General features: G+C 40.0%; 1 non-coding gene across 1 annotated transcript; it reads left to right on the top strand.

The window, feature by feature from the left end:
- The first annotated feature begins 15,164 nt into the window (after positions 1-15,164).
- Positions 15,165-15,269, top strand: LOC111547247. The gene has a single exon (XR_002733068.1). It is a non-coding gene; the product is annotated as a U6 spliceosomal RNA (small nuclear RNA).
- Positions 15,270-15,612: the final 343 nt, after the last annotated feature.

Raw genomic sequence — 15,612 nt, 5'->3', positions numbered from 1 at the left:
GGTGTCACTATGTTGCCCAGGCTGGTCTCAAACTCCTGGGCTCAAATGATCCTCCTGCCTCAGCCTCCCAATGTACTGGGATTACAGGCATGAGCTATAGTGCCCAGGCTCAGGTAGCATTCTTAAATGACGGCTAGAATAGACTCAGCTGAGGGAACTGAGGTAAATATTAGGAATATTCTGATTGAGATATAGAAGTAAATATAGTATCTCCATGCGTCTTGAACACTGACTGACCTACATTTGGGAATGTGACCCAAACTAGTCAAGAGAATCCTTCTTTAGGATTTTGTAATTTGATGCTAGGGAAAGAAACTGTCTCTTACTTCTTAGGTTCCTAAATTGGCTTGGGTAAAGCCTAAAACTGTAGCAGTAACGCCACTGTCCATACCTTTCCCTGTACCTGATGCAAGAATAAATCTAATCTGAAGAAGCAAAAACCGGGGCTAGCCCATAGAGAGAAACGTTGCACAGAAAGCAAGAGACCAGACGACTTTATGAATTTTGAGGATTGCCCTACTCACAGACGTTTCACTTATGTGAGCCAATAAATTCCTTTTGCTGAAGCCAGAGTCTGTCATTTCAAATTCAAAAAAAAAAAAAAAAAAAAAAAAAAAAAAAATTCTAATTTCTTTAGGACAACACCTAATGATCAGTCTCAAATTCTAGAGACAGGCCTAACTTTGAGGTTCTTCAGGAATCCTCATCTCTTCGGCAGCCTCCCACTGACTGCCACAGATTCCATAAGCTACGAAGAAAGTTTTTCACTTTAGAGATGGATTTCACACCAGTCCTCTGTATCTTTTGTACTGCATGGAGCCCAGATTAAAACACACATCAATTCATAGGAGACCAAATATGCCTGTTAGTGATGACTGCTGTACATCAAAGAAAATGACTGAGGCAAATCTCCATCATTGCAGAGGTTTATTTTCCCAAGGTTGAGGATGTGCCTGGGAAAAAGACACAAACCTCAGTAGAATCTGTAGCCTGTTCTTTTCTAAAGAGGATTTTGAAGGCTTCAATGTTTAAAACGGAAAAGCAAGCAGGAGGGGGAAAAGGGAACGAGAAAAAGGGAGAAGCCTATGGTCACACTCTTATGAGGCTTTGATTAGGCTTACTTGGCCCATATGTTGCAGATGAAAAGGAGGGGGTAGAAGAAACAATTATGTATTCATCTCATACTCAGTGAGTCTGAATTTTTACATAAGATAAACAGTAGAGGATGCGATCAAATACGTATTCATCTTGGGGTGGGAGGGACAATTTCTAGTCTCTCCTTGTTCCATACCTGTGAAGACAAGCTGTTAATTTACATTGTCAGTGTGGCGGGGAATCCGGGGGGCGGGGGGTAGCGGAGAATCTCCTGTGGAGACATGTGGCCTTCTATCTGTAGCTATCAGTTTAGGAACAAAAGGAATGGCAGGTTTTGGGGTATTTTTGTGACTCAGCTTCCAAGCTTAACTTTTCCCTTTGGCATAGTGAATTTGGGGTCCGGATATTTTATTTTCCTTTCACACTTTATGTAGATGGATAAAAGGAGAGAGAAATTACATGAAGCCATTTTGAAACATAACAGAAAAATAGCCGGGCGCGGTGGCTCACGCCTGTAATCCCAGCACTTTGGGAGGCCGAGGCAGGTGGATCACGAGGTCAGGAGATCGAGACCATCCTAGCTAACACGGTGAAACCCCGTCTCTACTAAAAATACAAAAAATTAGCCGAGCATGGTGGTGGGCGCCTGTAGTCCCAGCTACTCAGGAGGCTGAGGCAGGAGAATGGCATGAACCCAGGAGGCGGAGCTTGCAGTGAGCAGAGATCGAGCCACTGCACTCCAGCCTGGGTGACAGAGTGAGACCCCGTCACAAAAAAAAAAACAGAAAAATATTCATATGATTCCTAGCCACCTCTTTCAGTCTCCGGAAACATCCTAGGGAAATGACAAAATTCCAAAATGATCCTATTTTTCTGAAAAACAATTTTGTGAAAAGAACGGGAAAGCCTCCTCCTCCCAGTGATGGCACTGCTTTAATTAGCCTGTAAGAGTCATGTTGGGTCACTGCAACCCTCTTCTGATAATGCACATGTCTCATTGGCTTCCTTAGGCTAGTGTTTTGTCAGCTCTGTTTCCTGTAGCCCGTGAAGTGTGTTGAGATGCAGCAGAGAGACTTCGTCAGGATAAAGGGGAAAGCAACAGGACAGAGTCTCTTGCTACCTTGCATCAACCAGAATCTCTCTTTTAAAAAATTATCTTTTATGTAGTTGGCTCCCAAAGAAAAGTTAAGGGAAAAAGGGTTTGTACTGTCTAAAAAGTTAGAAACTAGCTGCTTTAACTATATAAATAGCATAAATCCAGTTATTGCATTTTTAAGTATCCCAGATGTTGAAGGTCTTAGATAATAGAAGAAGGTACCACTGCTTTCACATAGATGAAGGTACCTTTGGCACTGTAAGTTGTGTTCATTGTATTGATCTAAAAGCATCACCCACTTCTGCCAAAACTTTATTAGAAAATAAGATTCTGTTAATCTTGCTTTCCAGAGCATGCACCAACCGATGAGTTCTGTATTTATTAAGAAGTGAAATAAAGATTGAGACAGGGCTAGTGATGCCTCTGCAGTTTAATCACTTGGGCTTGTCAGTCTTATGTGAAATTCTACCATTTGAGATCAGAAGCTCAGCATGCAAATAAACCTCTATTATTCCAACACAGAGACCTCCATATATAACATTTCAAGGCATTCTCTTTACATGTAATCAATAATACAAGAAACACCTGGGCTAGCACTCTTTGGTACAAAGGAGAGGTAGAAAGAGGCTACCAGGAAACATTGGTATGACAGCCTTTAAATACATTATGCTTTTAATAGAACTATTCCCCAATACATCAGGAGCTAAAGTTATTGTGATCCTGTTAATTTTACAATTCTGTCCTTTTCCATAACCAAAAAAGGCCTTAAAAGAAAAAGACAAACCTCTAATTCTTCATCTTACTCCCCATCTTCAAAGCAGACTTTCTTTTCTCCCTTGCATTTAGATTTCATTCTTCTGCTTGAGGTAGTAAGTTCAGGGAATTTTCAAAGAGACAAAAGCTACTCAAAAGAATATAAATGTCAAACACATGTAAATTTCTCCTGCTCCATTTTTCCCCAAGTCAGGAATGTCCTTTGTTGTCTCCTGGTATGTTTCAGCTGGCTGACATCTCTGGAGCAATCATCCAGGCAGCATCCTTACAATGTAATGACAATCAGTTACCAAAAATGTGCAGGCACTGATAACAGGATTCAGAAGGGTCAGAAATGAGTGTAAGAAAATAGATATTTCAAACAAGTGCACAGCAGCTGCTGCCGACCTTGGCTTAAAATTGTATCCAAAACATTTATTAATTTTCTTCTCTAAAACAAAGGGAAGCCAAATGAAATCCTGATAAAGGGTCATTGTGAAGAGGGGGAGAACACTTTACTGTTTAAATGGTATTCCTGCAGTTAAATTAAAGTCTTCCAAAAACATCTTTTCTCCCACTTGTTCAGCCAAGAAGAAGGAGGTGTTAAGGAGGAGGAAAGACATATCTTCAAATTTATACCTTCTTTGAGGATGATTCTACAGTTTTTACACAGTAAAAAATAAATCAGGTACATGTAAAAAATAGATACACAAAAAAATTCAGGAAATCCATTAGAACAATACCAAGAATTTATCCCAATTGGATGCCCTGTCAAAGCAATAACACGTATGCAAACATGAAAGCAACTGCAGCAGCTAACTTTACTGAGTGTGTATTATACTAAGGCATCCTTTTAATTCAAAATGATTCTGCAAGCTAGGTAATACTCTTCATCTTGCAGGTGAAAAATCAAAAGCTTAAATAACTTGTTCATGGTCAAGCATTTAATATGAGGGGTCCAGGATTTAAAAGTAACTTGACTGCAAAACCAGGAATAATCTTTGTGTTCTCTACTTAGAAAAAAAAAAAAAAAAAAAGGGATAAGAGCCAGGCACGGTGGCTCACGCCTGTAATCCCAGCACTTTGGGAGGCCAAGGCAGGTGGATTGCAAGGTCAGGAGATCAAGACTATCCTGGCTAACACAGTGAAATCCTATGCCTACTAAAAATATAAAAAGTTAGCTGGGCATGGTGGCAGGTGCCTGTGGTCCCGTCTACTCAGGAGGCTGAGGCGGGAGAATGGCATGAACCCAGGAGGCGGAGGTTGCAGTGAGCCAAGATCATGCCACTGCACTCCAGCCTCAGTGACAGAGTGAGACTGTCTCAAAAAAAAAAAAAAAAAAAAAAAAAAGATAAGTTGGGAAACCAAAATGGGGAGGGATCTGGAGCTCTCATTACATAAAAGAACTTCAGCCACTTAATCTAGAGAAAAGCAACTTGACAGGCTTCATAGAAGCTGTGGGAAAATATGTGAAAGGCCACCATCTGGGTGAGGAGAGGCTTCCTTTTAATACATATATTTCATTAAAAACAAGCAATAATTTGTAGGTTCTACTTCTAGCTGTCACAGAGAAGCTTCATTCATAGTAAACTTCCCACTGAAAACAACTATAAAATCTAGGAAAAATTAACATTATTTAAAAAAAAAAACTGTTTACATTCATCAGAGAATAAATAAGGCAGCCGGTATTCAATAGATCAAGATCCTGGAGAGAAGGAAAATGTATTGAGAAAATCCCTATATTCATTATTTTTTTCCCTCCATAATGCTCTTGCCAATTTTTAGAGAAACGCATAGAGGCAGATCAGAAATTAGCAATCAAGAGATTCTGGCAACCTTACTGAATTGGAAAAATCAAAATAAATGAGCTCAGGGCTACCCAGGAAGCTGGGATATAATGGAAAATAAAAACATTTCTAGATAAACATTCCTAAAAGTGTGGTAATTCGTCATCAATAGAGTTGTTACAGGAAAGGGGTCTCAATCCAGAACCCATGAGAGGGTTCTTGGATCTTGCACAAGAAAGAATTCAGGGTGAATCCATAGAGTAAAGTGAAAGCAAGTTTATTAGGAAAGTAAGGGAATAAAAGAATGGTTACTCCACAGACAAAGCAGCCCTGAGGGCTGCTGGTTGCCTATTTTTAAGGTTATTTCTTGAAGATACTCTAAATAAGAGCTGGATTATTCAGGCCTCCCCTTTTCAGACCATATAGGATAACTTTCTGATGTTGCCATTTTATTTGTAAACTGTCATGGTGCTGGTGGGAGTGTAGCAGTGAGGAGGACCAGTGGTTGCTCTCGAGGCCATCTTGGTTTTGGTGGATTTTAGCCAGCTTCTTTACTGTAACCTGTTTTATCAGCAAGGTCTTTATGACCTGTATTTTGTGCCAATCTCCTACCTCAACCTGTGACTTAGAATGCCTTAACCATCTGGGAATGCAGCCCAGTACATCTCAGCCTCATTTTACCCAGCTCCTATTTAAGATGGAGTTGCTCTGGTTCACACACCTCTGACAAAGTGACATTAAAAAACTACTAAAGGAGGTTCTTTCAGAAGAAGGAAGATGATTCCTGGGAGAAGAACACTTGCAGAAAATAAGAGTAAATACACGGATAAATTTAAATAAATGTTGACTAATATAAGTCATCTTGTGCAAACAAATTATATACCCGCAAATGTAGTATAATTTATATATAATTTAAACATATGACAATAACACAAAAAATGGGAGAGAATGGTAAATAGAGTTAAAGTTTTTAAGCTTTGATTTATCCTAGAAATACTAAAAGTAAAATTTGAAGTAGTCTAGGTCAAAAATTTATCTTGTAATGTTTAGGATAGAATCTAAAATATAATTTCAAAATGTATAGTTGTAAAATAAAACTTCAAAAAGAGAAGACGCTGATCACACCTGAGAGGCAGGAGGATTGCTCGAGCCCAGGAGTTTGAGACCAGCCCGGGCAACAGGTTGAGACTCTGTCTGCAAAACAAAAACAAAAACAAAAAAATACAAAAATTAACCCAGTATGGTGGTGCATGCTGGTTGTCGTAGCTACTAAGGAGGCTGAAGTGGGAGGATTACATGAACCCAGGCGATTGAGGCCGCAGTGAGCCATATCTTGCCATTGTCATCCAGCCTGGGCAACAAGGGAGACTCTTAAAGAGAGAGAGAAAGAAGACAATAGAGAAACAAGAATAATATTAAAATATTTGATTAAAAGACTAAAAGAGCAGAAGAAAATGTAACAGGTGGGACACATAGAAAGGACAGTAAGATAACAGATTTAAACCCCAATATATCAGCAAGTACATTAAACATAAATGGACATTAAATATCCTTTAAAAACACAAAATGGCCATATTGGAAAATAATGAAAAAAAAAATAACTTCCGAATTTCGTTTGCAGGAGACATATCTATTAAATAAGAACCAGAGGGGGCAAAAAAGAAATCCTCGCAAATATGAATCAAAAGAAAGCTGCTGTAGGTATAACATGAAATCAAGAAGATTTCAAGATGAGAAGTATTATTACCAATAAAAAGGCAGAGCTTGTAACAACAAAAGGTTAATTTTGGTAGAACGTAACTGTGTATACCACCCAATAACACCGGCTCAAGATACATAAATCACAAACTGATCAAACTAAAAGGAGAAACAAAACTATACATTTACAGGGTTGAGAACAGCTCTCATCTCAGTAACTGATAGAACAAAAAGAAAAATAAAAAGAGAAGATGGTCGAATAGCAATAGCTCTAGTCTCCAGCTCCCAGAGTGAAGATGAGTGAGTTCTGCATTTCCCACTGAGGTACTTGGTTCACCTCATTGGGACTGGTTGGACAGTGGGTGCAACCCACAGAGGGGGAGCCAAAGCAGGGTGGGGCATCACCTCACCTGGGATGCACAAGGGGTTGGGGGATTTCCCTTTCTAAGTCAAGGAAAGCCGTGACAGACTACCTGGACAAACGGGACATTCCCCCTCCAATACTGTGCTGTTCCCAAGGTCTTAGCAACCAGCAGACAAAGTGATTCTCTCCAGTGCCTGGCTAGGCGGCTCCCACACCCACAGAGCCTTGCTCACTGCTAGCGGCAGTCTGAGATTGATCTGCAAGACGGCAGCCTGGCTGGGGGAGGGCCTCCACCATTGCTGAGGCTTGAGTAGGTAAAAAAGCAGCCAGGAAGCTAAGCTGGGCAGAGCCCACCGCAGCTCAACAAGGCCTACTGCCTCTAGACTCCACCTCTGTGGGCAAGGCATAGCTGAATGAAAGGCAGCAGACAACTTCTGCAGACTTAAACGTCCCTGTCTGACAGCTCTGAAGAGAGCAGCAGATCTCCCAGCATGACGTTTGAGCTCTGAGAATGGACAGACTGCCTCCTCAAGTGGGTCCCTGACCTGCGTGTAGCCTAACTGGGAGACACCTCCCAGTAGGGACTGATAAACACCTCATCTAGGCAGCTTCCCCTCTAGGATGAAGCTACCAGAGGAAGAATTAGGCAGCAATATTTGCTGTTCTGCAATATTTGCTGTTCTGCAGCATCTGCTGGTGATACCCAGGCAAACGGAGTCTGGAGTGGAACTCCAGCAAACTCCAACAGACCTGCAGTTGAGGGACCTGACTGTTAGATGGAAAACTAAAACAGAGAGTAATAGCATCAACCTCAACAAAAAGGTCATCTACACCAAAACCCCATTTGTAGGCCACCAACATCAAAGACCAAAGGTAGACAAAACCACAAAGATGTGGAAAAACCAGAGCAGAAAAGCTGAAAATTCTAAAAATCAGAGTGACTATTCTCCAAAGGATCGCAGCTCCTCACCAGTGACAGAACAAAGTTGGATGGAGAATGACTTTGATGAGCTGACAGAAGTAGGCTTCAGAAGGTCGAATATAACAAACTTCTCCAACCTAAAGGAGGATGTTCGAACCCATCACAAAGAAGCTAAAAACCTTGAAAAAAGATTAGACGAATGGATAACTAGAATAAACAGTGTAGAGAAGACTGTAAGTGACCTGATGGAGCTGAAAACCATGGCATAAGAACTTCATGATGCATGCACAAGCTTCAATAGCCAATTCGATCAAGTAGAAGAAAGGGTATCAGTGACTGAAGATCAAATTAATGAAATGAGGGTTTGGTGAAGATCAAATTAATGAAATGAAGCAAGAAAACAAGGTTAGAGGAAAAAGAATAAAAGGACATGAACAAAGCCTTCAAGAAATATGGGACTATGTGAAGACCAAACCTACGTTTGATTGGTGTACCTGAAAGTGATGGGGAGAATGGAACCAAGTTGGAAAACACTCTTCAGGATATTATGCAGGAGAACTTCCCTAACAGAGCAAGGCAGGCCAACATTCAAATTCAGGAAATACACAGAATACCACACAAAGACACTCCTCGAGAAGAGCAACCCCAAGACACATAATCATCAGATTCATCAAGGTTGAAATGAAGTAAAAAGTGTTAAGGGCAGCCAGAGAGAAAGGTCAAGTTACCCACAAAGGGAAGCCCATCAGACTAACAGTGGATCTCTCAGTGGAAACCCTACAAGCCAGAAGACAGTGGGGGCCAATATTCAACATCCTTAAAGAATTTTCAGCCCAGAATTCATATCCAGCAACACTAAGCTTCATAAGTGAAGGAAAAATAAAATCCTTTACATACAAGCAAATGCTGAGAGATTTTGTCACCACCAGGTCTGCCTTACAAGAGTTCTTGAAGGAAGCACTAAAAATGGAAAGGAACAACCCATACTAGCCACTGCAAAATCATGCCAAATTGTAAAGACCATCAATCCTATGAAGAAACTGCATCAATTAATGGGCAAAATAACCAGTGATCATAATGACAGGATCAAATTCACACATAACAATATTAACCTGAAATGTAAATGGGCTAAATGATCCAAATAAAAGACACAGACTGGCAAATTGGATAAACGGTCAAGACCCATCAGTGTGCTGTATTCAGGAGACACATCTCATGTGCAGAGACACACATAGGCTCAAAATAAAGGGATAGAGGAAGATCTACCAAGCAAATGGAAAGCAAAAAAAAAGCAGGGTTGCAATCCTAGCCTCTGATGCAACAGATTTTAAACCAACAAAGATCAAAAGAGACAAACAAGGTCATTACATAATGGTAAAGGGATCAAGTCAACAAAATGAGCTAACTATCCTAAATACACATGGACCCAATATAGAAGCACCCAGATTCATAAAGCAAGTCCTTAGAGACCTACAAAGAGACTTAGACTTCCACACAATAATAATGGGAGACTTTAACACTCCACTGTCAATATTACATCAACGAGACAGAAGTTTAACAAGGATATCTAGGACCTGAACTCAGCTCTGCAACAGGCAGACCTAATACACATCTACAGAACTCTGCACCCCAAATAAACAGAGTACACATCCCTCTCAGCACCACATCGCACTTATTCTAAAATTGATCACATAATTGGAAGTAAAGCATGCTTCCTTTACTTGAGATTGGTGGTGATACCCCTTTATCATTTTTTATTGCATCTATTTGATTCTTCTCTCTTTTCTTCTTTATTAGTCTTGCTAGTGGTCCATCAATTTTGTTGATCTTTTCAAAAAACCACCTCCTAGATTCACTGATTTTTTTGAAGGGTTTTTTGTTTCTATCTTTCAGTTCTGTTCTGATCTTAGTTATTTCTTGCCTTCTGCTAGATTTTGAATTTAGTAGCTCTTGCTTCTCTAGTTATTTTAATTGTGATGTTAAGGTGTCAATTTTAGATCTTCCCTGCTTTCTCTTGTGCACATTTAGTGCTATAAATTCCCCTCTACACACTGCTTTAAATGTGACCTGGAGATTCTAGTATGTTGTATCTTTGTTCTCATTTGTTTCAAAGAACATCTTTATTTCTGCCTTCATTTTGTTGTTTACCCAGTAGTCATTCAGAAGGCAAGAAATAACTAAGATCAGAACAGAACTGAAAGATAGAAACAAAAAACCCTTCAAAAAAATCAGTGAATCTAGGAGGTGGTTTTTTGAAAAGATCAACAAAATTGATGGACCACTAGCAAGACTAATAAAGAAGAAAAGAGAGAAGAATCAAATAGATGCAATAAAAAATGATAAAGGGGTATCACCACCAATCTCACAGAAATAGAAATTACCATCAGAGAATACTATAGATGTCTCTATGCAAATAAACTAGAAAATCTAGAAGAAACTGATAAATTCCTGAACACATACACCCTCCCAAGACTAAACCAGGTAGAAGTTGAATCTCTGAATAGACCAATAACGAGCTCTAAAATTGAGGCAATAATAGCCTACGACCAAAAAAAGTCCAGGACCAGACAGATTCACAGGCAAATTCTACCAGAGGTACAAAGAGGAACTGGTACCATTCCTTCTGAAACTATTCAGATGAATAGAAAAAGAGGTAATCCTCCATAGCTCATTTTATGAGGCCAACATCATCCTGATACCAAAGCCTGGCAGAGACACAACAAAAAAAGAGAATTTTAGACTAATATCCCTGATGAACATTGATGCCAAAGTACTCAATAAAATACTGGAAAACCAAATCCAGCAGCACATCAAAAAGCTTATCCACCATGGGCCAGGCATGGTGGCTCATGCCTGTAATCCCAGCAATTTGGGAGACTAAGGCGGGCAGATCATGAGGTCAGGAGATCGAGACCATCCTGGCTAACATGGTGAAACCCCATCTCTACTAAAAATACAAAAAAAATTAGCCAGGCATTGTGGTGGGTGCCTACAGTCCCAGCTACTCAGGAGGCTGAGGTGGGAGAATGGCATGAACCCAGGAGGCAGAACTTGAAGTGAGCCGAGATCACGCCACTGCACTCCAGCGTGGGCACAGAGTGAGACTCCGTCTCAAGAAAACAACAACAAAAAAATGTTTATCCACCATGATCAGGTCGGCTTCATCCCTGGGATGCAAGGCTGGTTCAACATACACAAATCAATAAATGTAATCCATCACATAAACTCAACCAATGATAAAAACCAAATGACTATCTCAATAGATGCAGAAAAGGCCATCAAAATTCAACAGCACTTCATGCTAAAAACTCTCAACAGGCCGGGCATGGTGGCCCACACCTGTAACCCCAGCATTTCGGGAGGCCAAAGTGGGCAGATCTTGAGGTCAGGAGTTAGATACCATCCTGGCTAACACGGTGAAACTCCATCTCTACTAAAAATACTAAAAAAAATAGCTGGGTGTGGTGGTGGCGCCTGTAGTTCCAGCTACTCAGGAGGCTGAGGCAGAAGAATGGCATGCACCCAGGAGGTGGAGCTTTCAGTGAGCTGAGATCGTGCCACCACACTCCAGCCTGGGCAACAGAGGGAGACTCTGTCAAAAAAAAAAAAAAAAAAGAAAAGAAAAAGAAAAAGAAACAAAACTCTCAGTAAACTTAGGTATTGATGGAACGTATCTCAAAATAGTAAGAGCTATTTATGACAAACTCACAGTCAATATCACACTGAATGGACAAAAACTGGACACATTCCCTTTGAAAACCGGCTCAAGACAGGGATGCCCTCTCTCAACACTCCTATTCAACATAGTGTTGGAAGTTCTGGCCAGGACAATCAGACAAGAGAAAGAAATAAAGTCTATTCAATTAGGAAATGAGGAACTCAAATTGTCCCTGTTTGCAGATGACATGATTGTATATTTAGAAAACCCCATCATCTCAGCCCAAAATCTCCTTAAGCTGACAAGCAATTTCAGCAAAGTCTCAGGATACAAAACCAATGTGCAAAAATCACAAGCATTCCTATACACCAATAATAGACAGAGAGTCAAATCATGAGTGAACTCCCATGCACAATAGCTTCAAAGAGAATAAAATACCTAGGAATCCAACTTACAAGGGATGTGAAGGACCTCTTCAAGGAGAACTACAAACCATTGCTAAAAGAAATAAGAGGACACAAACAAATGGAAGAATATTCCATGCTCATGGATAGGAAGAATCAATATCATGAAAATGGCCATACTGCCCAAAGTAATTTATAGATTCAATGCCATTCCCATCAACCTACCAATGATTTTCTTCACAGAATTGGAAAAAATACTTTAAATTTCATATGGAACCAAAAACGAGCCTGTGTAGCCAAGACAATCCTAAGCCAAAAGAACAAACCTGGAGGCATCACTCTACCTGACTTCAAACTATACTGCAAGGCTACAGTAACCAAAACAGCATGGTACTGGTACCAAAACAGAGAGATAGACCAATGGAACAGAACAGAGGCCTCAGAAATAACACCACACATCTACAACCATCTGATCTTTGACAAACCTGACAAAAGCAAGAAATGGGGAAAGGATTCCCTATTTAATAAATGGTGCTGGGAAAACTGGCTAGCCATATGTAGAAAGCTGAAACTGGATTCCTTCCTTACACCTTATACAAAAATTAATTCATGATGGATTCGAGACTTAAATGTTAGACCTAAAACCATACAAGTCCTAGAAGAAAACCTAGGCAATACCATTCAGGACAGAGGCATGGGCGAGGACTTCATGACTAAAACACCAAAAGCAATGGCAACAAAAGTCAAAATTGACAAATGGGATCTAATTAAACTAAAGAGCTTCTGCATGGCAAATGAAACTGCCATCACAGTGAACAGGCAACCTACAGAATGGGAGAAAAATTTTCCAACCTACCCATCTGACAAAGGGTTAATATCCAGAATCTACAAAAAACTCAAACAAATTTACAAGAAAAAAAAAACCATCAAAAAGTGGGTAAAGCATATGAACAGACACTTGTCAAAAAAAGACATCTATGCAGCCAACACACACGTGAAAAGATGCTCATCATCACTGGTCATTAGAGAAATGCAAATTGAAACCACAATGAGATATCGTCTCACGCCAGTTAGAATGGCTATCATTAAAAAGTCAGGAGCCGGGTGCGGTGGCTCTTGCCTGTAATCCCAGCACTTTGGGAGGCTGAGGTGGGTGGATCACCTGAGGTCAGGAGTTCAAGACCAGCCTGACCAAAATGGAGAAACTCTGTCTCTACTAAAAATACAAAATTAGCCAGGCATGGTGGCACAAGCCTGTAATCCCAGCTACTCGGGAGGCTGAGGCAGGAGAATCGCTTGAACCGAGGAGGTGGAGGTTGTGGTGAGCCGCGATCGTGCCATTGCACTCCAGCCTGGGCAAAAAGAGTGAAATTCTGTCTCAAAAAAAAGTCAAGAAACAACAGATGCTGGAGAGGGTGTGGAGAAATAGGAATGCTTTTACACTATTGGTGGGAGTATAAATTAGTTCAACCATTGTGGAAGACAGTGGGGCGATTCCTCAAGGATCTAGAACTAGAAATACCATTTGACCCAGCAATCCTATCACTGGGTATATACCTAAAGGATTATAAATCATGCTACAATAAAGACACAAGCACACATATGTTTATTGCGTTACTATTCACAATAGCAAAGACTTGGAACCAACCCAAATGTCCATCAATGATAGACTGGCTTAAGAGAACGTGGCACCATGGTTTACTATGCAGCCATAAAAAAGGATGAGTTCATGTCCTTTGCAGGGACATGGATGAAGCTGGAAACCATCATTCTCGCAAACTATCACAAGGACAGAAAATCAACCACCACATGTTCTCACTCACTGGTGAGAATTGAACAATGAGATCACTAGGACACAGGGCAGGGAACATCACACACTGGGACCTGTCAGTGGGTTGAGGGCTGGGGGAAGGATAGCATTAGGAGAAATACCTAATGTAAATGATGAGTTGATGGATGCAGCAAGCCAACATGGCACATGTATACCTATGTATCAAACCTGCATGTTTTGCATATGTACCATGGAACTTCAAGTATAATAAAAAAATTTAATAAAGAAAAGAAAAAGAAAAAGATGTATTTTTGAACAATCCAATTAACCAATTTGACTAACTGGTATGTAGATAGAACACTACGCCAAACAGCTGCAGAATACACATTATTTTCAAATGCACATGGTATATTTACCAAAATGGGCCACGAAACCAGAATCAGTACTCTGATCACAGTAGAATCAAGTTAGAAACCAGTAACCAACAGATAACTAGAAAGTCACCAAATGTTTATAAATTAAGGAATTGTTTTCTAAATTACCCTGAAGTTAGAGAAGAAATAAAGCAAATTAGCAAGTACTTTGAACTGAGTAAGGTATCAGCATTTGTGCAATGTAGATAAAATAGTGCTTACAGAGAAATTCATAAAATCAAACACACACTTTGGAAAAAACCCGAAAAAATTATTTAATCATCTCCTAAAAAGCTAAAAAAAAAAAAAAAAGTACAGCAAATTAAATGCAAAAAAGTAGAAGGGAATGTCAAAGAGAAAAATAAATAGAAAACATACAATTTAAAAATTGTGGTTTTTTTTTTTAGAGATTAATAAAACAGACAAACACCTATCAAGACTCATTAAAAGAAATGTGAGAAAACTATACTTAAAATTTTCAGAAATTAAAATGGGACATCATTAGAGATCTTAAAATATTTAAAAGTTAAGAACTTCCGGCCTTCACATAAGATGTAGAAGGTCTTGAGGGACCATTTCTCCCACCAGATAAACTATAAAAATTACTGGATCATCTTCCCAATCTTCCCTATATTTGATATTGGAGGGTTGTAGATGAAAAATGATCCAAAGCTAAATTACAGGAGAGTATAAGGCATTTCTAGCTGAGCAGGTATCAGTGGCCAAATTCTCTTCTGCTGAATTCCACAGGGGCTGGTGGAAGACTGAGCTTATCACAGTCTCTGGAATTCTGCTATGATACAGGAAAGCCTGCAGACCCTGTGGGCTACTATAAATGGATTGAAGTCTGTAGGAGTTTCAAATGCAAAGAACTTACTCTTCTTACCTGCTGAGATTTCCCCCATGAAACTTTTGGTGAGTGTGTAGAAATGGTATGAAAATGGAATTAGAAAAGCAGAGAAAGCGAACTCTGTAGTCTACTGGTGATTAGATCCCAAGGTCCTACGAGAGAGAGTAGTTTATAATATATACAGTACAGACCAAGTTAGCCCTAAATGCATGTGAAAACACAGGTGAAATAAAGCTAACTTAAGCTGTATCCCAGCCACAAACCAGCTCACATTCTATCTGGATTATAAAGATTGACCCATTTCCCTAACTTACAGACAAAAGAACATGTCCTCCCTTTTAGAAGATAGTATTGTGCTCACTTTGGCAGCACATACACTAAAATTGGAACAAGACACAGAAGATTACCATGGCCCCTGCATAAGGATGACACAAATTCGTGAAGCGTTCCATATTTTAGAAACTGAGTTCATGTCTTTTTGCAGGGAGACGGATGAAGCTGGAAGCTACCATTCTCAGCAAACTAACACAGGAACAGAAAACCAAACACTGCATGTTCTCACTCATAAGTTGGGAGTTGAACAATGAGAACACATGGACACAGGAATGGGAACATCACACACCAGGGTCTATCGTTGGGGTTGGAGGCAAGGGGAGGGAGAGCATTAGGACAAATACCTAACACGTGCAGGCCTTAAAACCTAGATGACGGGTTGATAGGCACAGCAAACCACCATGGCACATGTATACCTATGTAACAAACCTGCACATTCTGCACATGTATCCCAGAACTTAAAGTATA

Source organism: Piliocolobus tephrosceles, chromosome 4 (genome assembly GCF_002776525.5).
Source record: "Piliocolobus tephrosceles isolate RC106 chromosome 4, ASM277652v3, whole genome shotgun sequence".
Taxonomy (NCBI): Eukaryota; Metazoa; Chordata; class Mammalia; order Primates; family Cercopithecidae; genus Piliocolobus; species Piliocolobus tephrosceles.
This window is presented reverse-complemented; position numbering and strand designations above follow the sequence as displayed.